Source organism: Bos mutus, chromosome 28 (assembly GCF_027580195.1).
Source record: "Bos mutus isolate GX-2022 chromosome 28, NWIPB_WYAK_1.1, whole genome shotgun sequence".
NCBI classification, from domain to species: domain Eukaryota; kingdom Metazoa; phylum Chordata; class Mammalia; order Artiodactyla; family Bovidae; genus Bos; species Bos mutus.
The window spans coordinates 16,485,361-16,512,088 of NC_091644.1; the positions used below are offsets into that span (position 1 = coordinate 16,485,361).

The following is a 26,728-nucleotide window of genomic DNA, read 5'->3' on the forward strand; positions in this document are numbered from 1 at the left end:
TACATGTTAAAATACTTTTTAACAAAAAATAACTTTTCCAGAGCAAAAAGAATTAGTGAGAAGAGTGGCATTATTTTACATTTCTGCAGATCTCTTTAAATATCTGACCTAATAGAAGATTCTCATTCTTCTGTGTGCACTCTGTTGCAATATCCCAGGACCTGTAGTCTCTGCAAAACCCCACTGTACTTTCATTAGCATGAAAAAGGCAAATAAACTTTTAGTATGAAGTAATTTTTTTTCCTGTGAATTCCCTGACCACACTCTGAGAACCGCTGATTAGTGGTTCACTATATTTTTCACTGTATTTCCTTTGAGTTGCCTAATGTTCCCTAAGTACCCTCTCTGATTATTTCTTTATCTGTATAATCAACCCCACCTCCTAGATAAGAGTTAAATCTTAATTATTGCTGTGCCGTTTATCATTCATGGAAAACTTTAGAAACAATGTTTAATGACTAACAAGTCTTAGAGAAGTCTTTTTTCCTTCATTGTCTGCTTCCAGATAGTTAAGACTTCTTTTAGGAATATAACGGCTAAGGGAAATGTTAGACGAAGACCAGACACAAGACTGGGTTTCTTATATGCTCAGTTCAGTCAGTCAGTTCAGTCGCTCAGTCCTGTCCGACTCTTTGCGACCCCATGAACTGCAGCACGCCAGGCCTCCCTGTCCATCACCATCTCCCAGAGTTCATTGAGACTCACGTCCATCGAGTCAGTGATACCATCCAGCCATCTCATCCTCTGTCGTCCCCTTCTCCTCCTGCCCACAATCCCTCCCAGCATCAGAGTCTTTTCCAATGAGTCAACTCTTCGCATGAAGTGGCCAAAGTACTGGAGTTTCAGCTTTAGCATCATTCCTTCCAAAGAAATCCCAGGGCTGATCTCCTTTAGAATGGACTGGTTGGATTTCCTTGCAGTCCAAGGGACTCTCAAAAGTCTTCTCCAACACCACAGTTTAAAAGCATCAATTCTTCGGCGCTGAGCTTTCTTCACAGTCCAACTCTCACATCCATACATGACCACTACAGCACCATCTAATAATTACCAAATCCTTTCTGTGTGCTAAGCATGTTCTAAGTGCTTTACATACATCATCTCATTTAATCCTCACAACGAGGAAGGTACTATGAGGTACCTATTTGTCATTCTCATTTTGCAGGAAACTGAGATACAGAGAGATCAATCCCCATAGTTTTATGGGACTGAGCCAGAAATTGAACCCAGAAATCTCCGGAGCGCGTAGTCCGTTATCTACTGATTAAGTATAAAGATGTGAGATGGAACAAGATACACATAAAATGAGTGTAGGTGACAGAGAGAGGTAGGTAAAGCAAAAAGCCTCAGGGCCGAGACAGCAAGACAGAATATACTGTGTTGTTTTCCACCCAATACTTATTCTTTTCTGCTCTATTTTCTACGCTTCTATGTTCCTCTTCTCACATTTAAGACATTTCCTCGCTGGTGCTTTCGTCGCTCAGGCCTGATTGAGGTGCTGATCCCAAAATTCAGGCTCTAAACAACCTGTTGAAAGAAGCAGCGCAAATCCCAAGTAACCATGGAGACGGTGGCGTGGTGAGAGCCCCGCGCAGGCGCGTTACATCCCAGGCCCGCCCGCCGGTCCCTCCTCTCGGCCTCAGACTACACGGGCTGGTGAGGAGTCCGGGGCGTGGGCCGTGGGCCACGGGTAGGGGCGGAGAGGGCCGGGGCTGGGCGCCTGCGCAGACGCCGGGCCGCTGGTGTGATCGAGCTCACGTAGCGAGGGTTGCAGTCGCCTCCTCCTCAGCGCAGCCGTCGCAGTCTGGAGGTTATAAAAGGGCTAACTGGCTCCCTCTGCTGCCCAGTCGCGCCGCCAGCGGGCTGAGGGAAAGGAGTAGGTAGCCGGCCGGGTGCAGGCGACCGGGTACTGAAGAACGCGCAGCTCTCGCGTGCCACTTCCCAGGTGAGACATTCGCCCGACCTTGGGGACTGAGGCTGCAGTCCTTGGGCAGCCGTGGCCTTTCTCGATGGCTCTGCTGGTCTGGTCCCTGCCCCCTCTCGTGGTATGGCTCGGGGGCGGGGGGTGTGCTCCCCAGTTTACTACTGTTGCCTCAGTACTTTCTCCTTTGGAGACTCGCCCTGAGCCCCGTTTCCCCTGGGAGCCCCAGAGGCCCTTTAGCAGTCCTCCGTGCTCCCCTTTCCACCGCCTCGCAGGTTGGCGCCCCGGACCGCTAGGGCTGCGGCAGCCTCAGTCTCCGCCCCGGGGACCAGCACTTTCTTGAATATTCCTTCCTGGGGAGGAATCACCCTGTTGAGTTTTCCAAGCGCCTCGCCTACGTGGGTCCCTCCCTTCAAAGCTGAGGGGTATGCAAGGGTTTTCGGCCTCCACAGCCGCAGATGGTTAGCATGTGGCAATAGAGAGCGGTTTTTAAAGCTTAGACCAGAGACTGAAGCGCTCGGGCATTTTTATTCTGCCGGAGTCGTGGGGTCTGGGAAGCAGACCTACCCGGGAAAGTTCAGGTTTAACTCATCTGTTGCGCGCCGCGGGCTGATTGAGCAGCTGGAGGTAGCCCCGGGCAGCGAGTTTCCGGCAGCTAGGTTGAGGAAGTCGGCTGTCAGATCCTCCGGTGAACTGGGAAGCTAGTCTTCTTCCTTCCTTCTTCTGCTACAAAAATTTTTTAAAGGCACATGAGCTTCTCCCCTCCCCCTCTCTTTCTCTCAGCCGAATTTGCAGCTTTTAAAAGTCCACATCAGTAAATCAAATTCCGTGGCTGTGTGAGAAGTCTGAGTTGAGTTACATGGATGGCCCGCAGCTGCATGTTTTTAAGGGGGCGAGGGGAATGGTTTCATAAGACCATTTTCTCCTAAATAATCGAATATATTAAATGCAGTCAGGTCGTAGACACTAACAACATAGACGTTCCGGATAGAATGGACAGGACTTGGAATTTTGCACTGTTTGCTTTAAGAAAGGGATGAAGCAGAAGCTGGATCTCCTTTTAGGAAATTGATCTAAAAGGCCAAAGAGGCTTGCCAGTTTCAACTTAACTGTTTCTGGTTTCTCTTGAGAGCTGTGGCTCTTGGACTTTCCCTTGGAATGCACTCTGAAGGAATGGAATAGCCACTACTGAGTGGGGGAAGGGAAAAGACGTGGCAGCAGTGTTCTTTCATCAACTTTTGCCTCCTCTTTTTTTTTTTAATAGGTTCTGGCAAGAAACGTATTTCCCCTTTTAGATTTATATGTAGCTTATGAATGAGGCTAGTCTTTTCCTAAAAATCTGATGAAATATTCAAGTCTTCATAGTGGGAATACTGGAATTTAATTTATGAAACACTTAAAAGGGATTTTTCTGATCAAATATCTGTGGGAAAAACGGATATATAATAAGAAATATTTAAGAAGCTGAAAGTGAACAACCTTGAATAAGGGTTTTTCCCTTGATTTAAAATTTAAGTAGACATTCAGTGATTTTTTTTTTAAACTTTGACTTTTAGCCTGTGAATGTAATTCCTAATCTTAACGATGAACTTCATATTTACCTTCCTCCCCCCCAATCGTGGGAAGTGTAAGTTTTATTACTTACCTTAAAACTTTTTTATTTATTTATTTTTGGCTGTGCTGGCTCTCCCTTTCTGCCCATGGGCTTTCTTTAATTGTGGTGAGCAGGGACTACTCTCTAGTTGCCCTGCACAGGCTTTTTATAGCGGTGGCTTCTCTTGTAGAGCTCTGCAGGGGTTTGAGTAGTTGGGCACATGGGCTTAGTTACTCCTTCACATGTGAGATATTTCCAGACCAGGCAGGGATCAAACCCAGGTCCTCGGATTTTTAACTACTGGGCCACCGGGGAAGTCCTGTTACTTAGTTTTGAAAGTCCTGTCAGTTTTGGTTTTAGTACATTATGCCTTAAGTCCTGTGATATTTTAGATGTCTGATGGCAAAGGATTCTTATAGATTTAACATAGTTACTACGAAAAGGATTACTTTGTGTCTTTAGGTGAAGAATGCTATTTCCTTTGATATCCTACAATGAGTTTTATTTTGAAGTACTGAAAATCAAGGGTTTTTGTAAGCGGATAATTGTATTTGCCATTTTGGTAATTAAAATAGTGAAAAAAATGAAAATATACTTTTAATTATTGCAGAAAAAATTAGTGTAAAAGACTAATGAAAAAAAAAAAAAAAAAGGCTGTGTATTACCAGAGTACTGCAGGTTGTTGCAGGTGAATCTTGGCTTTTTGGTAAGGAGATGTTAACCTTTTCTGTTACCTCAGAGTGGGTTGTATACTGACAAGCAGTATCTTTTATAGGGCAGATAGGTTTGAGCTCCTGCTTTTATTCCATGGATGCAGCCTAAAGCTTGTGAGCCTTCACTTCTGTGAATAGAATGCCTTATTTTACTTAGCAGTTATCAACTGGGAGAAATATAATTACATCACTTAGATTTGAAAAGTGTCCCTGTGGGATTCATAGTAGTACTTCTCAACCTATTTTGTGGTCATGAAGTCCATTGGAAATCTGATAGAAGGTGTGGACTCTGGGTCTGAAAATGCAAGTACACATATCAGTGTGGAATTTTAATCACCATTTACAGAAATTCTCTCCCTCCATAAGTGCATCTGTAAATTCTAAAAACCCTAACCCTGTTAAGAACTAAAAAGTAAAAAGAGATACAGAATAAAGGCATCTAGGTATCTTGAGGCAGGATTTCTTGAATATTTTGGAAAATCGATCTAGGCTTTGTATCTGACTGGCCTTGACTGTATAGATTACCCTAGTAAACTTTGGCTAAAAGAGTTTTTAGGGCTTCCTGGATGGCTCAACGGTAAGGAATCCGACTGCAGTGCAGAAGATGGGTTCGTTTCCTGGGTTGGGAATGATACCCTGGAGGAGGAAATGGCAACCCACTCCAGTATTCTTGCCTGAGAAATTCCCTGGACAGAGGAGCCTGGTGGGCTACAGTCCGAAGGGTCACGAAAAGTCTGACATGACTGAACAACTGTGCAGAGAATAGTTTTTAACAAAGTGAATAAGTTAGTTGGAGAATTGTTGAATTGCTTAATTGCCTAGGTAATTATACATCATGTTGGCCTCCCCTCACCCCTTTACATATTGTAACATATCTTTGGTTCTGCTCTAAAAGTGGAAAATGCTTGAAGGTAAATAAATTGCATAGACCCTTGGCATTACACTTTATTGCTCTTCTTACAGTGAGATCTTGAATCTTTTAAAAAATATTTGTTTATTTGGCTGCACCAGGCCATTGTGCCATACAAACTCTTAGTTGTGATATGTGGGATCTAGTTCTCTGACCACGGATGGAACCCAGTGGGCCTCCTGCATTGGGAGCTTGGAGTCTTAGCCACTGGACCACCAGGGAAGTCCTAAGATCTTGAATCTTAGAATTACATTATAAGGTGCGAGTGTGTGGGTGTGTATAGTAAATGAATATATGAGACAAGCCAAATAAGGTGGGTATGTGGTTTTGTGAAAGCTTCATTAATTAAAGCTTCATTTATGTTTCTACCCTATGAAATTTATTTGTATAAATTAAAGCTATTCTCTCATTAGTTTTTTCTAGCCAAATAATTGTGCTTCAGTAAAAACTAATGAAACTCAAAGGATTTCATTACGTTTACTCCAACAGTTTTGAACTTGATATAATGAAAAACATTCCTTTTTCTGAGGTTGTTTGGATGATCAGTGTGACTATTAGTGCATTTGGTTGTGCATTGACAAAAACAATATAGAGATTTATGTTTCTTATGTAGTTGTCATCAGTGGGTGAGTACTCTCTTGGACTTCTTAAACTTCCTGCTTAGTGTTTTATATAAATGTCCATGTTTAGTGTCCATGTTTTGGTTTGCATATTTTTCATGTAAATAGTGATATTATATCAAGTTAATATACTCTGTCTTTTTTTCTTGTTGAGCACTTGAACTATTTCTTCACTGTAAATATTGTGAAGAGAAGCCTGAAATTTAGTGGTTTATTTTATTTTATCTACCTGTTTAGCAAAACCTTAACTAGTTTTCTTTCTACCTTTACTTTTTTTTATTTTGGAAAAGAAACACATGACAGTAAAAATTCTTATACTAGTCATTTTTTCTTCCCACTAAGAATTTTCTAGGGGATTGAATTGGGCTTTTTTAATCAATCTGATAACAATTAAAGGACTTTCAGTTCAGTCACTCAGTCGTGTCCTACTGTTTGAGACCCCTCATATAGTATGTACTTCTTGTGGTGGGGGGAGGATGTCTGGCTTCTTAAACTCAGTATTAGTGCTTTGAAATTCATCCATATTATTATGTGTTTGTGTCTTTTTATTGTTGGATAATATTATATTGTATGGATATACTGCAAAACTTTGTTTTAGTCCATGTTCTTATTGACGGCCATTTGGGTGGTTTTCAGCTTTTAACTATTATAAATAAAGCTACTATGAGCATTCACATATAAGTCTTTGGAGGAATATATACTTTCTTTTCTCTGACATAAATGTCTAAGAGTGGAATAGCTGCATATGTGATAGGGAAATATTTTTTCTCAGACTGTGGCTTGTTTTAATTCTTTTAACAGTGTGTTTCAAAGGGCAGCAATCGGCTCTAATCGTGGACAGAATGTCTGTGCAGAAAATCTTTTTCTGTGCAGAAAGATTTTTAAAAAAAAAAACTCTATAATAAGTGAATTCTGCAAGGTTGAAGGATAGAAGGTCAGTATATAACAATCAGTTGTATTTCTATATAATAGCCAAGGACAATTGGAAATAAAAATTTTAAAGTACCATCTCAATAGCACCAAAACTTGTAAAATATTTAGTATTAGCTTTACAAGACATGTGCAAGATTTATATAATGAAAATTATAAGACATTAATGGAAGAAACCAAAGAATACCTACATAAGTGGAGAGAGATACCATATTCATGTGTTGGAAGAGTTAATATTGTTAAGATAACCATTTGTCCTGAGCTCATCTATAGAGTCAATGCAATTCCAGCCAGATCTCAGGAGGAGAGGATTTCCTATAGAAAGTAACAAGCTGATTCTAAAATTGATATAGGAAAACAATGAAACTAGAAAAAGGTAAAACAATTTTGAAAAAGACAAAAAAGTTGAAAAACTTGTGATTTCAACTTATTATATTACTGCAATACTCAAGAGTAAAGATAGCGAATAGGCAAACTTATAGATCAATGGAAAAAAATAGAGAAATCAGACATGCAAAATGGTCAGTTTGTTTTGATGAGGGTACTAAGGCAATTCAGTAGAGAAAGGATAATCTGGAATAGTTGTATGTTCATATATAAAAAAACTCCGTCTTATTTGGGCATCTAATATCCTCTGTTGGACACTGGGCAGCCCCTTGCTCAGGAATTCGTATAAATATTTTAACAGATGACAGAAAGGCACCAATGGATATGAAATAGGAAATAAGGTTTACTCACCAGGTCAACGCAAAAGGATTCCTTAAGGAGAGGTCTTAGGTTTAGTCCAGAATGAAGCAAAAGTGAAGTAGGGTGGTTGAGTTTAATTTTCATTGTGACCTGGAGTGTGATAGTTCCCGTGTGTGGGATTTTCATGGTTTTAGCTTCCCATTGATAGTGGAGAGAATGGCCAGGCTTTCATACTGACTTATCCAGATGTGGGGCAAAGGGAGAGGGAAGTGGGCTTTAAGGCAGTTAGCTTTCAAACATCAAAATAGAAAATTTTTCTTTATTATAGCCTCAGTGCAACAATTCCCCATAGTCTATGCAAAAACTGGTTCAAAATGGTTCATAGATCTCAAAAGAAGACCTAAAGCTAGAAAATAACTTGAAGAAAATATAAGACAATCTTTTGGACCTTAGATTGAGCAGAGTTTTTTGTTTTTTTTTTAAATCAGCAAAAAGTTAGACACCAAAAGCATGATCCATAAATGAATAAATCAGTACTATGTTCACCTTCAAAATTAAGAACTTATGCATGGTGGAGAGATTTGACAGAATGTGGTCCACTGGAGAAGGGAATGGCAAACCACTTCAGTATTCTTGCCTTGAGAACCCCATGAACAGTATGAAAAGGCAAAATGATAGGATACTGAAAGAGAAACTCCCCAGGTCAGTAGGTGCCCAATATGCTTCTGGAGATCAGTGGAGAAATAACTCCAGAAAGAATGAAGGGATAGAGCCAAAGCAAAAACAATACCCAGCTGTGGATGTGACTGGTGATAGAAGCAAGATCCAATGCTGTAAAGAGCAATATTGCATAGGAACCTGGAATGTCAGGTCCATGAATCAAGGCAAATTGGAAGTGGTCAAACAAGAGATGGCAAGAGTGAATGTCGACATTCTAGGAATCAGCAAAATGAAATGGACTGGAATGGGTGAATTTAACTCAGATGACTATTATATCTACTACTGTGGGCAGGAATCCCTTAGAAGAAATGGAGTTGCCATCATGGTCAACAAAAGAGTCCGAAGTGCAGTACTTGGATGCAATCTCAAGAACGACAGAATGATCTCTGTTCGTTTCCAAGGCAAACCATTCAATATCACAGTAATCCAAGTCTATGCCCCAACCAGTAACGCTGAAGAAGCTGAAGTTGAACGGTTCTGTGAAGACCTACAAGACCTTTTAGAACTAACACCCAAAAAAGATGTCCTTTTCATTATAGGGGACTGGAATGCAAAAGTAGGAAGTCAAGAAACACCTGGAGTAACAGGCAAATTTGGCCTTGGAATATGGAATGAAGCAGGGCAAAGACTAATAGAGTTTTGCCAAGAAAATGCACTGGTCATAACAAACACCCTCTTCCAACAACACAAGAGAAGACTCTACACATGGACATCACCAGATGGTCAACACCGAAATCAGATTGATTATATTCTCTGCAGCCAAAGATGGAGAAGCTCTATACAGTCAGCAAAAACAAGACCAGGAGCTGACTGTGGCTCAGATCATAAACTCCTTATTGTCAAATTCAGACTTAAATTGAAGAAAGTGGGGAAAACCATAAGACCATCAGGTATGACCTAAATCAAATCCCTTATGGTTATACAGTGGAAGTGAGAAATAGATTTAAGGGACGAGATCTGATAGACAAGAGTGCCTGATGAACTATGGATGGAGGTTCGTGACATTGTACAGGAGACAGGGATCAAGACCATTCCCATAGAAAAGAAATGCAAAAAAGCAAAATGGCTGTCTGGGGAGGCCTTACAAATAGCTGTGAAAAGAAGAAAAGCAAAAAGCAAAGGAGAAAAGGAAAGATATAAACATCTGAATGTAGAGTTCCAAAGAATAGCAAGAAGAGATAAGAAAGCCTTCTTCAGCGATCAATGCAAAGAAATAGAGGAAACAACAGAATGGGAAAGACTAGGGATCTCTTCAAGAAAATCAGAGATACCAAAGGAACATTTCATGCAAAGATGAGCTCGATAAAGGACAGAAATGGTATGGACCTAACAGAAGCAGAAGATATTAAGAAGAGATGGCAAGAATACACAGAAGAACTGTACAAAAAAGATCTTCACAACCCAGATAATCACGATGGTGTGATCACTGACCTAGAGCCAGACATCCTGGAATGTGAAGTCAAGTGGGCCTTAGAAAGCATCACTAGGAACAAAGCTAGTGGAGGTGATGGAATTCCAGTTGAACTATTCCAAATCCTGAAAAATGATGCTGTTAAAGTGCTGCACTCAATATGCCAGCAAATTTGGAAAACTCAGCCATGGCCACAGGACTGGAAAAGGTCAGTTTTCATTCCAATCCCAAAGAAAGGCAATGCCAAAGAATGCTCAAACTACTGCACAATTGCACTCATCTCACACGCTAGTAAAGTAATGCTCAAAATTCTCCAAGCCAGGCTTCAGCAATATGTGAACCGTGAACTTCCTGATGTTCAAGCTGGTTTTAGAAAAGGCAGAGGAACCAGAGATCAAATTGCCAACATCCGCTGGATCATAGGAAAAGCAAGAGAGTTCCAGAAAAACATCTATTTCTGCTTTATTGACTATGGCAAAGCCTTTGACTGTGTGGATCACAATAAACTGTGGAAAATTCTGAAAGAGATGGGAATACCAGACCACCTGATCTGCCTCTTAAGAAATTTGTATGCAGGTCAGGAAGCAACAGTTAGAACTGGACATGGAACAACAGACTGGTTCCAAATAGGAAAAGGAGTTCGTCAAGGCTGTATATTGTCACCCTGTTTATTTAACTTATATGCAGAGTACATCATGAGAAACGCTGGACTGGAAGAAACACAAACTGGAATCAAGATTGCTGGGAGAAATATCAGTCACCTCAGATATGCAGATGACACCACCCTTCTGGCAGAAAGTGAAGAGGAACTCAAAAGCCTCTTAATGAAAGTGAAAGTGGAGAGTGAAAAAGTTGGCTTAAAGCTCAACATTCAGAAAACGAAGATCATGGCATCCGGTCCCACCACTTCATGGGAAATAGATGGGGAAACAGTGGAAACAGTGTCAGACTTTATTTTTCGGGGCTCCAAAATCACTACAGATGGTGATTGCAGCCATGAAATTAAAAGATGCTTACTCCTTGGAAGGAAAGTTATGACCAACCTAGATAGCATATTCAAAAGCAGAGACATTACTTTGCCAACAAAGGTTTGTCTAGTCAAAGGCTATGGTTTTTCCTGTGGTCATGTATGGATGTGAGGTCATGTATGGACTGTGAAGAAGGCTGAGCGCCGAAGAATTGATGCTTTTGAACTGTGGTGTTGGAGAAGGCTCTTGAGAGTCCCTTGGACTGCAAGGAGATCCAACCAGTCCATTCTGAAGGAGATCAGCCCTGGGATTTCTTTGGAAGGAATGATGCTAAAGCTGAAACTCCAGTACTTTGGCCACTTCATGCGAAGAGTTGACTCATTGGAAAAGACTCTGATGCTGGGAGGGATTGTGGGCAGGAGGAGAAGGGGACGACAGAGGATGAGATGGCTGGAGGGCATCACTGACTCGATGGACGTGAGTCTGAGTGAACTCCGGGAATTGGTGATGGACAGGGAGGCCTGGCGTGCTGCAGTTCATGGGGTCGCAAAGAGTTGGACACAACTGAGCGGCTGATCTGATCTGATCTGATGCTGTTTGAAAGAGTGTTATGAAAGTGAAAAGGCAAGTCACAGACCTGGGAGTTAATATTCTCCTATCACATATCTAACAGAAAACTTGTATCCAGAATATCTACAGAACTCACAACCTTCAATAGTAAGTGAACAGCCTAATTAAAAATTTGACAAAAGGATTTAAGTAGAAACTTTACCAAAAAAGGAATATGGATAGCAAGTAAATATACCTAAAGATACTAAACATCATTGATAATTGAAGAGTTGTAAGTTAAAACCACAATGAGAAACCAGTAGTGAGAAAATTAAGACATTAAGAAAAATGAAGGAAGAAAGGAAAAATAAAAAAAACAATACCAAATGCTGACAAGACCATGGGGCAGTTGGAGCTTTCATTTGTTGACACGGGCAATGAAAACAGTATAGCGACTTTAACATTTGGCAGTTTTTTATGAAGGTAAACATACATATGGGTGGGCTTTTCTGGTGGCTTAACCGGTAAAGAATCTGCCTGCAATGTGGGAGACTGGGTTTGATCTCTGGGCTAGGAAGATCCCCTGGAGAAGGGAATGGCAGCCCACTCCAGTATTCTTGCCTGCAAAATCCCATGGACAGAGGAGCCTGTCAGGCTACAGTCCGTGGGATCACAAGAGTTGGCCATGACTTAGCAAATAAACCACTAAACCACCACCACTATATATGCTTACTGTGGAACCTAGCATTCCTACTCCCAGATTTACCTAGTGAAATGAGAGTTTATGTTGATTTTTTAAAATAATTTTATTCATTGATTTTATTTTTGGCTGTGCTGGGTCTTTGCTTTGGGCAGGCTTACTCTGGTTGCTGTGAGCAGGGGCTACCCTCTAGTTGCCATGTGTGGTTTTCTTATTGCCGTGGCTTCTCTTGTTGCTTAGTTGCTCTGCAGCAGGTTTGATCTTGGACTAGGGATCAGACCTGTGCCCCCTACATTGGCAGGCAGATTCTTATCCACTGTACCACCAAGAAAGTTCTTGATTTCCTTTTTTTTTTCAAACAGCTTTATTGAGATATAATTCACATACCATATAATTTACCTCTTAAAGTGTACAATTCAGTGGATTTTAATACATCTACAGAGTTGTGTAACCATTATGACAATCAATTTTAATCCTTTTTCAAATAAATCACTCCAAAAAGACACCTCAGATCTATTAGCAGTCACTCTCCTCTCCCTCCCCCAGCTCTAGGCAATCACTAATATGCTTCTTTTTAATGTCTGTAGATTTTTTTTCATGTAACATAATGTTTTTGAGGTTTATTTGTATTGTAGCAGTATTAGTACTTCATTTCCTTTTATGGTCAAATAAGATTCCATTGTATGGTTATATCAAATTTTGTTTATTCAGTCATCATTTGGGTTGTTTCCACCTATTTGCAATTAATGCTGCTGTGGACATTTCTGTACAAATATTTCTGTGGATATGTGCTTTCATTTGGTTTGGGTGTAGACCTAGTAGTGGAATTGTTGGGTCATATGGTGACTCCATGTTTAACTTTTTTAGGAACTGAAAAGTTCCTAAAACTTTTAGGAAAACTGTTTTCCAAAGTAACTACACCATTTTACATTCCTATCAGCAATGTATGAGTATTCCAGTTTCTTCACATCCTTGTCAATACTTACTCTTTTTATTACTATAGCTATCCTAGGGGCTGTGAAGTGGTATCTCATAGCGGTATTTCATTTACATTTCCATAATGACGTAACAGAACCTTGTGTGCACCAGGACCCGGGAGAAAGGAGCAGTGACCCCACAAGAGACTGACCCATGCTTGCCTGGGAGTGTCCAGGAGTCTCCAGCCGAGGCGTGGGTCAGTGGAGGCCTGCTGCAGGGTTGGGGGCACTGAGTATAGCAGTACATGCATGGCATCTTTTGAGGGAGGTCACCATTATCTTCATTACTCCACTGTAGTTTGGCCTCAGGTAAATAGCAGGGAGGGAATACAGCTCACCCATCAACAGAAAATTGTTAAAGATTTACTGAGCATAACCCCGCCCATCAGAACAAGACCCAGTTTCCCCCTCATTCAGTCTCTCCCATCAGGAAACTTCCATAAGCCTCTGTTTTTCTCCATCAGTGGGCAGACAGATTGAAAACCACAATCGTAGAAAACTAACCAATCTGATCACTTGGACCACAGCCTTGTCTAACTCAGTGAAACTATGAGCCATGCTGTGTAGAGCCACCCAAGACGGACAGGTCATGGTGGAGAGTTCTGATAAAATGTGGTCCACTGAAAAGGGAATGGCAAACCACTTCAGTATTCTTGCCTTGAGAACCCCATGAACAGTATGAAAAGGTAAAAAGATAGGACACTGAAAGAGGAACTCCCAGGTCGGTAGGTGTCCAATATGCTACTGGAGATCAGTGGAAAAATAATTCCAGAAAGAATGAAGAGATGGAGCCAAAGCAAAAACAATACCCATTTGTAGATGTGACTGGTGCTGGAAGCAAGTGAGTGAAGTCGGTCAGTTGTGTCCGACTCTTAGTGACCCCATGGACTGTAGCCTATCAGGCTTCTCAGTCCATGGGATTTTCCAGACAATAGTAATGGAATGGATTGCCGTTTCCCTTCTCCAGGGATCTTCCTGACCCAGGTATCGAACCCAGATCTCCCACATTGTAGACAGATGCTTAACCGCCTGAGTCACCAGGAAGTCCCTGATAGAAGCAAAGTCCAATTCTATAAAGGGCAATATTGCATAGGAACCTGGAATGTTAGGTCCATGAATCAGGGCAAATTGGAAGTGGTCAAACAGATGACAAGAGTGAATGTCGGCATTTTAGGAATTAGCTCACAAGAGAAGACTCACACATGGACATCACCAGATGGTCAACACCAAAATCAGATTGATTATATTCTTGCAGCCAAAGATGGAGAAGCTCTATACAGTCAGCAAAAACAAGACCAGGAGCTGACTGTGGCTCAGATCATGAACTCCTTATTGCCAAATTCAGACTTAAATTGAAGAAAGTAGGGAAAACCACTAGACCATTCAGGTATGACCTAAATCAAATCCCTTATGATTATACAGTGGAAGTGAGAAATAGATTTAAGGGCCTAGATCTGATAGACAAGAGTGCCTGATGAACTATGGATGGAGGTTCGTGACATTGTACAGAGACAGGGATCAAGACCATTCCCATAGAAAAGAAATGCAAAAAGCAAAATGGCTGTCTGGGGAGGCCTTACAAATAGCTGTGAAAAAGAAGAAAAGCAAAAAGCAAAGGAGAAAAGGAAAGATATAAACATCTGAATGCAGAGTTCCAAAGAATAGCAAGAAGAGATAAGAAAGCCTTCTTCAGCGATCAATGCAAAGAAATAGAGGAAACAACAGAATGGGGAAAGACTAGGATCTCTTCAAGAAAATCAGAGATACCAAAGGAACATTTCATGCAAAAGATGAGCTCGATAAAGGACAGAAATGGTATGGACCTAACAGAAGCAGAAGATATTAAGAAGAGATGGCAAGAATACACAGAAGAACTGTACAAAAAAGATCTTCACAACCCAGATAATCACGATGGTGTGATCACTGACCTAGAGCCAGACATCCTGGAATGTGAAGTCAAGTGGGCCTTAGAAAGCATCACTAGGAACAAAGCTAGTGGAGGTGATGGAATTCCAGTTGAACTATTCCAAATCCTGAAAAATGATGCTGTTAAAGTGCTGCACTCAATATGCCAGCAAATTTGGAAAACTCAGCCATGGCCACAGGACTGGAAAAGGTCAGTTTTCATTCCAATCCCAAAGAAAGGCAATGCCAAAGAATGCTCAAACTACTGCACAATTGCACTCATCTCACACGCTAGTAAAGTAATGCTCAAAATTCTCCAAGCCAGGCTTCAGCAATATGTGAACCGTGAACTTCCTGATGTTCAAGCTGGTTTTAGAAAAGGCAGAGGAACCAGAGATCAAATTGCCAACATCCGCTGGATCATAGGAAAAGCAAGAGAGTTCCAGAAAACATCTATTTCTGCTTTATTGACTATGGCAAAGCCTTTGACTGTGTGGATCACAATAAACTGTGGAAAATTCTGAAAGAGATGGGAATACCAGACCACCTGATCTGCCTCTTAAGAAATTTGTATGCAGGTCAGGAAGCAACAGTTAGAACTGGACATGGAACAACAGACTGGTTCCAAATAGGAAAAGGAGTTCGTCAAGGCTGTATATTGTCACCCTGTTTATTTAACTTATATGCAGAGTACATCATGAGAAACGCTGGACTGGAAGAAACACAAACTGGAATCAAGATTGCTGGGAGAAATATCAGTCACCTCAGATATGCAGATGACACCACCCTTCTGGCAGAAAGTGAAGAGGAACTCAAAAGCCTCTTAATGAAAGTGAAAGTGGAGAGTGAAAAAGTTGGCTTAAAGCTCAACATTCAGAAAACGAAGATCATGGCATCCGGTCCCACCACTTCATGGGAAATAGATGGGGAAACAGTGGAAACAGTGTCAGACTTTATTTTTCGGGGCTCCAAAATCACTACAGATGGTGATTGCAGCCATGAAATTAAAAGATGCTTACTCCTTGGAAGGAAAGTTATGACCAACCTAGATAGCATATTCAAAAGCAGAGACATTACTTTGCCAACAAAGGTTTGTCTAGTCAAAGGCTATGGTTTTTCCTGTGGTCATGTATGGATGTGAGGTCATGTACGGACTGTGAAGAAGGCTGAGCGCCCAAGAATTGATGCTTTTGAACTGTGGTGTTGGAGAAGGCTCTTGAGAGTCCCTTGACTGCAAGGAGATCCAACCAGTCCATTCTGAAGGAGATCAGCCCTGGGATTTCTTTGGAAGGAATGATGCTAAAGCTGAAACTCCAGTACTTTGGCCACTTCATGCGAAGAGTTGACTCATTGGAAAAGACTCTGATGCTGGGAGGATTGTGGGCAGGAGGAGAAGGGGCGACAGAGGATGAGATGGCTGGAGGGCATCACTGACTCGATGGACGTGAGTCTGAGTGAACTCCGGAATTGGTGATGGACAGGGAGGCCTGGCGTGCTGCAGTTCATGGGGTCGCAAAGAGTTGGACACAACTGAGCGGCTGATCTGATCTGATCTGATGCTGTTTGAAAGAGTGTTATGAAAGTGAAAAGGCAAGTCACAGACCTGGGAGTTAATATTCTCCTATCACATATCTAACAGAAAACTTGTATCCAGAATATCTACAGAACTCACAACCTTCAATAGTAAGTGAACAGCCTAATTAAAAATTTGACAAAAGGATTTAAGTAGAAACTTTACCAAAAAAGGAATATGGATAGCAAGTAAATATACCTAAAGATACTAAACATCATTGATAATTGAAGAGTTGTAAGTTAAAACCACAATGAGAAACCAGTAGTGAGAAAATTAAGACATTAAGAAAAATGAAGGAAGAAAGGAAAAATAAAAAAAACAATACCAAATGCTGACAAGACCATGGGGCAGTTGGAGCTTTCATTTGTTGACACGGGCAATGAAAACAGTATAGCGACTTTAACATTTGGCAGTTTTTTATGAAGGTAAACATACATATGGGTGGGCTTTTCTGGTGGCTTAACGCAAAGAATCTGCCTGCAATGTGGGAGACTGGGTTTGATCTCTGGGCTAGGAAGATCCCCTGGAGAAGGGAATGGCAGCCCACTCCAGTATTCTTGCCTGCAAAATCCCATGGACAGAGGAGCCTGTCAGGCTACAGTCCGTGGGATCACAAGAGTTGGCCATGACTTAGCAAATAAACCACTAAACCACCACCACTATATATGCTTACTGTGGAACCTAGCATTCCTACTCCCAGATTTACCTAGTGAAATGAGAGTTTATGTTGATTTTTTAAAATAATTTTATTCATTGATTTTATTTTTGGCTGTGCTGGGTCTTTGCTTTGGGCAGGCTTACTCTGGTTGCTGTGAGCAGGGGCTACCCTCTAGTTGCCATGTGTGGTTTTCTTATTGCCGTGGCTTCTCTTGTTGCTTAGTTGCTCTGCAGCAGGTTTGATCTTGGACTAGGGATCAGACCTGTACCCCCTACATTGGCAGGCAGATTCTTATCCACTGTACCACCAAGAAAGTTCTTGATTTCCTTTTTTTTCAAACAGCTTTATTGAGATATAATTCACATACCATATAATTTACCTCTTAAAGTGTACAATTCAGTGGATTTTAATACATCTACAGAGTTGTGTAACCATTATGACAATCAATTTTAATCCTTTTTCAAATAAATCACTCCAAAAAGACACCTCAGATCTATTAGCAGTCACTCTCTCTCTCCTCCCCAGCTCTAGGCAATCACTAATATGCTTCTTTTTAATGTCTGTAGATTTTTTTTCATGTAACATAATGTTTTTGAGGTTTATTTGTATTGTAGCAGTATTAGTACTTCATTTCCTTTTATGGTCAAATAAGATTCCATTGTATGGTTATATCAAATTTTGTTTATTCAGTCATCATTTGGGTTGTTTCCACCTATTTGCAATTAATGCTGCTGTGGACATTTCTGTACAAATATTTCTGTGGATATGTGCTTTCATTTGGTTTGGGTGTAGACCTAGTAGTGGAATTGTTGGGTCATATGGTGACTCCATGTTTAACTTTTTTAGGAACTGAAAAGTTCCTAAAACTTTTAGGAAAACTGTTTTCCAAAGTAACTACACCATTTTACATTCCTATCAGCAATGTATGAGTATTCCAGTTTCTTCACATCCTTGTCAATACTTACTCTTTTTATTACTATAGCTATCCTAGGGGCTGTGAAGTGGTATCTCATAGCGGTATTTCATTTACATTTCCATAATGACGTAACAGAACCTTGTGTGCACCAGGACCCGGGAGAAAGGAGCAGTGACCCCACAAGAGACTGACCCATGCTTGCCTGGGAGTGTCCAGGAGTCTCCAGCCGAGGCGTGGGTCAGTGGAGGCCTGCTGCAGGGTTGGGGGCACTGAGTATAGCAGTACATGCATGGCATCTTTTGAGGGAGGTCACCATTATCTTCATTACCTCCACTGTAGTTTGGCCTCAGGTAAATAGCAGGGAGGGAATACAGCTCCACCCATCAACAGAAAATTGTTAAAGATTTACTGAGCATAACCCCGCCCATCAGAACAAGACCCAGTTTCCCCCTCATTCAGTCTCTCCCATCAGGAAACTTCCATAAGCCTCTGTTTTTCTCCATCAGTGGGCAGACAGATTGAAAACCACAATCGTAGAAAACTAACCAATCTGATCACTTGGACCACAGCCTTGTCTAACTCAGTGAAACTATGAGCCATGCTGTGTAGAGCCACCCAAGACGGACAGGTCATGGTGGAGAGTTCTGATAAAATGTGGTCCACTGGAAAAGGGAATGGCAAACCACTTCAGTATTCTTGCCTTGAGAACCCCATGAACAGTATGAAAAGGTAAAAAGATAGGACACTGAAAGAGGAACTCCCCAGGTCGGTAGGTGTCCAATATGCTACTGGAGATCAGTGGAAAAATAATTCCAGAAAGAATGAAGAGATGGAGCCAAAGCAAAAACAATACCCATTTGTAGATGTGACTGGTGCTGGAAGCAAGTGAGTGAAGTCGGTCAGTTGTGTCCGACTCTTTGTGACCCCATGGACTGTAGCCTATCAGGCTTCTCAGTCCATGGGATTTTCCAGACAATAGTAATGGAATGGATTGCCGTTTCCTTCTCCAGGGGATCTTCCTGACCCAGGTATCGAACCCAGATCTCCCACATTGTAGACAGATGCTTAACCGTCTGAGTCACCAGGGAAGTCCCTGATAGAAGCAAAGTCCAATTCTATAAAGGGCAATATTGCATAGGAACCTGGAATGTTAGGTCCATGAATCAGGGCAAATTGGAAGTGGTCAAACAGATGACAAGAGTGAATGTCGGCATTTTAGGAATTAGCGAACTAAAAAGGACTGGAATGGGTGAATTTAACTCAGATGACCATCATATTGACTACTGTGGGCAAGAATCCCTTAGAAGAAATGAGTCAACAAAAGAGTCCAAATGCAGTACTTGGGTGCAATCTCAAAAATGACAAAATGATCTCTGTTCATTTCCAAGGCAAACCATTCAGTATCACAGTAATCCAAGTCTGTTCCCCGACCAGTAATGCTGAAGAAGCTGAAGTTGAATGGTTCTATGAAGACCTACAAGACCTTCTAGAACTAACACCCAAAAAAGATGTCCTTTTCATTATTGGGGACTGGAATGCAAAAGTAGTAAGGCAAGAGATACCTGGAGTAACAGGCAAATTAGGTTTTGGAGTACAGAATGAAGCAGGGCAAAGGCTAATAGAGTTTTGCCGAGAGAATGCACTGTTCATAGCAAATACCCTCTTCCAGCAACACAAGAGAAGACTCTACACATGGACATCACTAGATGGCCGACACTGAAATCATATTGATTATATTCTTTGCAGCCAAAGATGGAGAAGCTCTATACAGTCAGCAAAAACAAGACCAGGAGCTGACTGTGGCTCAGATCATGAACTCCTTATTGCCAAATTCAGACTTAAATTGAAGAAAGTAGGAAAAACCACTAGACCATTCAGGTATGACCAAAATCAAATCCTTTATGATTATACAGTGGAAGTGAGAAATAGATTCAAGGGATTAGGTCTGATAGACAAGAGTGCCTGAAGAACTATGAACGGAGGTTTGTGACATTGTACAGGAGACAGGGATCAAGACCATCCCCAAGAAAAAAAAATGCAAAAAGGCAAAATGGCTGTCTGAGGAGGCCTTACAAATAGCTGTGAAAAGAAGAAGAGCGAAAACCAAAGGAGAAAAGGAAAGATATACCTATTTGAATGCAGAGTTCCAAAGAATAGCAAGGAGAGATAAGAAAGCCTCCCTCAGTGATCAGTGCAAAGAAATAGAGAAAAACAACAGAATGGGAAAGACTAGCGATCTCTTCAAGAAAATTAGAGATACCAAGGGAACATTTCATGCAAAGATGGGCACAATAAAGGACAGAAATGGTATGCACCTAACAGAAGCAGAAGATATTAAGAGGTGACAAGAATACACAGAAGAACTGTACAAAAAAGATCTTCACGACCCAGATAATCACGATGATGTGATCTCTCACCTAGAGACAGAAATCCTGGAATGCAAAGTCAACTGGGCCTTAGGAAGCATCACTACAAACAAAGCTGGTGGAGGTGATGGAATTCCAGTTGGGCTATTTTCAGTCCTAAAAGATGATGCTGAAAGTGCTGCCCTCAATATGCCAGCAAATTTGGAAAAGTCAACAGTGGCCACAGGACATGAAAAGATCAGTTTTCATTCCAATCCCAAAGAAAGGCAACGCCAAAGAATGCTCAAACTACCGCACAATTGCACTCATCTCACACACTAGCAAAGTAATGCTCAAAATTCTCCAATCCAGGCTTCGGCAGTACGTGAACCGTGAACTTCCAGATGTTCAAGCTGGTTTTAGAAAAGGCAGAGGAACCAGAGATCAAATTGCCAACATCTATTGGATCATCAAAAAGGCAAGAAAGATCCAGAAAAAAATCTATTTCTGCTTTATTGACTATGCCAAAGCCTTTGACTGTGTGGATCACAACATACTGTGCAAATATGAGAAGACCAGTCTACCTGACCTGCCTCCTGAGAAATCTGTATGCAGATTAGGAAGCAACAATTAGAACTGGACATTGAACGACAGACTGGTTCCAAATCGGGAAAGGAGTATGTAATGGCTGTATGTTGTCACCCTGCTTATTTAACTTATATGCAGAGTACGTCATGAGAAACACTGGGCTGGATGAAGCACAAGCTGGAATCAAGATTGCTGGGAGAAATATCAATAACCTCAGATATGCAGATGACATCACCCTTATGACAGAAAGTGAAGAGGAACTAAAGAGCTTCTTGATGAAAGTGAAAGAGGAGAGTGAAAAAGTTGGCTTAAAGCTCAGCATTCAGAAAACTAAGATCATGGCATTTGGTTCCATCACTTCATGACAAATAGATGGGGAAACAGTGACAGACTTGATTTTTGGGGGCTCCAGAATCACTGCGGATGGTGACTGCAGCCATGAAATTAAAAGACGCTTACTCCATGGAAGGAAAGTTATGACCAACGTAGACAGCACATTAAAAAGCAGAGACATTGCTTTGCCAACAAAGGTCTGTCTAGTCAAGGCTGTGATTTTTCCAGTAGTTATGTATGGATGTGAAAGTTGGGCTATAAAGAAAGCTGAGCGCAGAAGAATTGATGCTTTTGAACTGTGGTGTTGGAGAAGACTCTTGAGAGTCCCTTGGACTGCAAGGAGATTCAGCCAGTCCATCCTAAAGGAGATCAGTCCTGGGTGTTCATTGGAAGGACTGATGCTGAAGCTGAAACTCCAATACTTTGGCCACCTGAAAACTGAGTCATCTGAAAAGACCCTGATGCTGGGAAAGATTGAAGGCAGGAGGAGAAGGGGACAACAGAGGATGAGATGTTTGGATGGCATCACCGACTCGATGGATGTGAGTTTGAGTAAACTCTGGGAGTTGGTGATGGACAGGGAGGCCTGGCGTGCTGCAGTCTATAGGGTCGCAAAGAGTCGGACACGACTAAGCAACTGAATGACTAGTGATGTTGAGTTTTTTCATGTACTTATTGGCCATTTGTGGCTTCTTTGGAGAAATGTCTCTTCAAACCCTTTTCTCATTTAAAAAGTGGATTATTTTTCTATTGTTCAGTTCTAAGAATACTGTATACTAGGTATTAAACTTTTGTTAGAGATATGATTTTTAATTTAATTTTTTTTTTTTTTTTTTACCATTCTTTTGGTTGTCTTTTAAGTTTCCTGAAAGATGAAAGTTTTAAATTTTGATGAAGTCCAGTTTAATTTTTTCCTTGGTTTCTTGTGCTTTTTATGTGTCATATCTAAGAAATTATTGTCTAGATATCAATGTTTAAGTGCTTAATCAAGGTTATGAAGATTTACACCTCTTTTTTCCCCAAGAGGTTTATAGTTTTAGATTTCAAGATAATCTTGGATACATTTTGAGTTAATTTTAGGGTCAATATAAAGTTTTCTTAAGTTTATTCCCAGGTAATTAACATATTGGTTGCTGTTGCTTCTGGTGATTGGTTCTTGTTTGTATGGACAGGTCCTTTTCTAAAGGGAATGTTGCTTTTTTGTAAATGATAATTTTTCAAGTAGTATTAGCTTGCTTTAAAAAAAAAAATTACTACAACCCAGAGGGATAGGGTGGGAGGGATTTGGGAGGGGGTTCAGGATGGGGGGACACATGTGCACCCATGACTGATTCATGTCGATGTATGGCAAAAATCACAATATTGTAAAGTAATTATCTTCCAGTTAAAATAATTAAAAAAATCAATCTTTAAGTTTCATTGAAAGCAGTTGTTTTGGAATAGTTTGTTTTACCACATGTTCCTTGTTGTTGTTTTACTGGCTATGTCGTGTCTGACTGTTTTGCAACTGCGTGGACTATAGCCCGCCAGTCTCCCCTGTCCATGGGATTTCCTAGGCAAGAATACTGGAGTGGATTGCCATTTCCTCCTCCAGTGGATCTTTCCGACCTGGGATCAAACCCAAGTCTCCAGCATTGGCAGGTGGATTCTTTACCACTGAGCTACCTGGGAAGCCCACATATTCCTTAAGTTTAATAAATCTAAAATGTGTATTGTACAAGATTTTATTTTCCACTTGTATCCTAAGGGTGGCAAAGACACTGCAGTTGCCTTATCAGGATTTTTTCTGTAAATCAAATATACATACAAATTGTTTTTGAGCAGAAGGGATTGATGGTGGTATTATGCCCTAGTAGAAGTATGGAGTTGCTCATTTGAATTTTACTAACCCAATGATTTGACTTGATCTTTTCACTTCAGTGCTACTTTGACTTCATTTGTTAGCTTGCATATTTGTTTATTTATAGAAATACAAATTTTCTGTTAAAAATGTTTATTAAAATGCAGAAATTGAGTAAAGAGAATGGACTGTGATTCCCTCTCAGACAATTGTTAACATTTTTTGATTTCTAAAGAATTGCTGTGTTTTATATTATTGCTGTTTTTAATATCCTAATCAATATTTATTGATATTCATGTTATAAAGCACATAGTTTCATTAACAAAGAGAAGATACTGCAAATTCATCAGATGAGAAATATATAGACTATGTTAATTTTGGGAAATACCAGCATTTTTATAAGCCACAAGGAGAGCATGTATAATTTAATGTTTACTTCTTTTACTTCTTCCCTTCCACTGCCTCTGTCCACTTTTTTCTCCCACTCACATTTCTAAATTATAAAGCCTGTGCATCTGTTTGCTAGTAGATTGGGCTTCTTGGTCCTTTTCACTGCCTTAGCCCAGGGTTGAGGTTGCCTGGGCTTCCCGCAGTTCTCCAAGTCACCTCTTTTTCCATGTCCTTTGAGACACTCTTGGCAACAAATCTATTTATTCTTGTGCTCTTGCCCCACATCCAAAAGTAACATTTCTTAAGTGTCTCCTAGGTGTCAGGCATTGTCCAAGGCACTTTCATCTGAAGTACTGCTGATTTTTTATTATTAGCTGGTGGTCAAGTTTGGCCTCATATTAGATACCTTACCTTTTTGCTTATTCTGCTTCCCTTTAAAGGGACCACCAAATAAAAGTCAACATTACTGATGAAATTTTCCTAAATTGCAGGCCTCCTAGTCTCATGTACGGTAATTTTTGTTTTTTTCCTGTTCTTAGAAAAGAATCCTGATACTTTATCCTATATTGGGAAATGTATGCATTGCTAACTAAAGTGTTGGAAATAATTGAGAGGTATATTTTACAGATTAAAATACACAGTTTAAAAATCATTGAAGAATGGCACCATTTTAATTATAAATAAGATTTGTTTCATTCTCAAACTTTCCCCTCAGCCTACACTTATTATTAAAATGTTTCTGGTTTAGGGGAACTTGACTTTCTTAGAAATAGAAACTTTAAATATTGAGCTTAACTTCAATTGTGAATCCAGTTTAAATATTTTTTTAATGGATTAAAATCATATTTATTCTTAAACTTTGTATCTCACATATATTCATTGAATTTCTAAAATTAAGAAAAACATTTAAAAGATCATTGAAAAATATTGCTTTTTGGTGCTAGGGAATAGAGAGTAGTAAACACATGAGAATTATTTACCTTTTTTAGTTTGCCTTAAAGAAACAGGGTTGATGAGTGAAAGTGTGTGTGTGTGTATGTATGTATATATATATTTTTTTAATTTGTTTTTTAGATCTGATGTTAGATCTTATTTGTCACTCTTGGAACATCTCATTTTTGACTGGACTCAGAAGTTCTCAGGACAGCCTCCATCTCTTGGTAATCTGTTATTGCCATTTTTCTTTGGCTTCCTTCATTCTCTTGGCCAAAAGTTTAGCATATTCTGCAGCCTCTTCCTTATTTTTCTTAGTACACTGTTTCTTCAGAGCAATAGTGTTGCAATAGGCCAGCATTCATGTTGCAGAATACGTGGAGTAATATGACGCTGAATCTTGGGTGCTTTGGTAGTGGGTTTCTTACCTTCTTTGTTTAAGGGCTTTCTCACAATATATTGGTGGACATCTTCTTCTTTAGAGAGGAGAGAAAGTGTATTCATTTGGACTCTGGGTTAAACAGAAATCTTAACTCATACTAGTCCATAATGGAATTTAAGAATTATGGTGATAGGAAGTTGTCTTAGCAACAGAGGTCAGGAGTATGATTAAATTTCCAGAATAATTGGAACATCCGCATGTTTTCTTCTGTCTCTTGTCTGTCTTCCTCTCTCTGTATGTGCATCATCTTAAAATCTTTCTAAATAAGCTTCATTCACTTGGTCCCTAACTTTTCCCAAGCTTTATTTGTAAAATAGTTCAGACATTCAAAGAGTGCCTGCCACCACTTTTCTCAGTTTCATTTTCAAATTTTCTGACAAAGAACTTTGAATGGCCACTTGGTCAGGGAGAAGTATCATGCTATATAACATGACTGGTAAAACTGTGGGAATGAATTACGGGTGAACTGGGGCAGTTAAAAAGGTAGAAGGGGGCAATTTCCAGGAGAAAGAGTAGGGATGATTGAGGTGCCATGTAGGGAAAAACAAGCGTGTGTTTTTGAAATGATCTTATCTTCAGATTACTTCTGACAAGGAAGACTGAACTTTGGAAGAACCTCTGAAAGACAGCCTACATAGCACTTTCAGTTAAGGGCAGTATCTTGGTTTAGAGGTTCTCTCCAATCATATCCTAAACTGCTGTTCCATTGGAATGATGCCAAACACTGGGTTCACTGCTCAAGTATAGAAAATTGTGGCAAAGAGGCTAGCATGACTTCTGGGTTTTTAATCGAAAAGTTGGTCATACCATTGAAGCACTCATCCCAGACTCTATGTATGTACCAGAGATGCAGCTCACTCTCTTTGGGAGTAGAAGTATGACTGGGATTCTTAGAGTTAAGTTAAAACAAATGGTAATTGGCAGAGCAATTACAGGGCAGAACAGAAATATAACTGGTTCTATTAGCAATCACTCTTAGTTGTCTTGGGAAATCCATCCTGCTTATATGAAAGAGACGTTCTGTCTAGATGTGTATACCACGTTGCAGTGGCCTGAATTAGCAGCTTGAATGTGTGTTGGTATTTTGTGCTGACCGTAAAACCTGTCAGAAAGATTAAAGTCTAACACAGATGTCAGGAAAACCAACAGTTGAGTATGGAATTTGTATGAGGAAAAATAATCTTAAAGTTGGAACCCTCTAAAGAGGGTTTGGAACAAGTTGTGGAAGATGTGGAGAGACTGTTAGAGGGAGCCCTGTAAAAAGTTTTTCATGTCAGAGAAAGATTAGAATATCAAGCATTCTTTAGTCTGCCTGATTTTTGAGTGATTTGTTTGGGAAAGACAGACTTGTTAATGTTGCATTTTTTTTCTTGGAAGAAAAATGTTAGACCAAAAGGCTAATAGAATTATTTGCCAGATGCCCTGTTCTAGTAATCCATTGAATAACCTAAATATACAGTTCAGTGAATCCTGATAACTCAGAGTCATATTTAAAATAGTAGAACTGTTTAACTATAGTTCCCAGGTTTGGTTGATCTGTGAATATGTGGGACTGGACTTTTCTAGAAGGACAGTAGGAAAGTTTTAGATAAACAGTACACTTTGCATTTTAGTTTTGTCCAGGTCTACCAGAGAATATGTTTCCCAGGTTGTTGTTTTCTTTATAGTTTTAGAAATATTTAAAATTAAAATTTTTAATTTAAAAATATTCATGCATTTCAAACATTATATGTAATATATATATAGATTATTTATAGATTAATAAACACTCATGAAACTGCCATCCAACCAAGAACCAAAATATTATGAGTAACTTATCCATACTGCTTCAGTAATAAATTTTATTCCTGTATAAATTTGTCTTTGTATCTGCCTCTTCTTTGTCTTTCTTTCCTTTCCTCCTTTCTCCCTTCTCTTCTTCTCCGTCTTTCTTTCATTGTGTCTTCTCTGGGATCTGGGATTTACCTTCTTTTGAAGAAGATTGCATCCTCTTTAACCCATTTAAATTCTATTTCAAGCTTGTTTGAGGATTTAGAACAGAAGGCATTTATGTCTTCCTGTTTTTGATAAAACCCTAATGTCTTTTGGGATGCTTTACTCTTAGTTGT

General features: G+C 40.1%; 1 protein-coding gene across 3 annotated transcripts in view; it reads left to right on the forward strand.

Annotated features, from left to right (window-relative positions):
- The first annotated feature begins 1,267 nt into the window (after positions 1-1,267).
- Positions 1,268-26,728, forward strand: part of P4HA1 (prolyl 4-hydroxylase subunit alpha 1) — a 105,918-nt gene continuing 80,457 nt past the window's right edge. The window contains exons 1-2 of one of the 3 annotated variants that reach the window (XM_070364429.1): positions 1,268-1,942; positions 24,320-24,405. The gene's annotated coding sequence lies outside the window, so the exon portion shown is untranslated. The remainder of the gene's footprint in view (positions 1,943-24,319; positions 24,406-26,728) is intronic. The other 2 variants (XM_005910145.3, XM_005910146.3) reach the window with 2 other exon arrangements.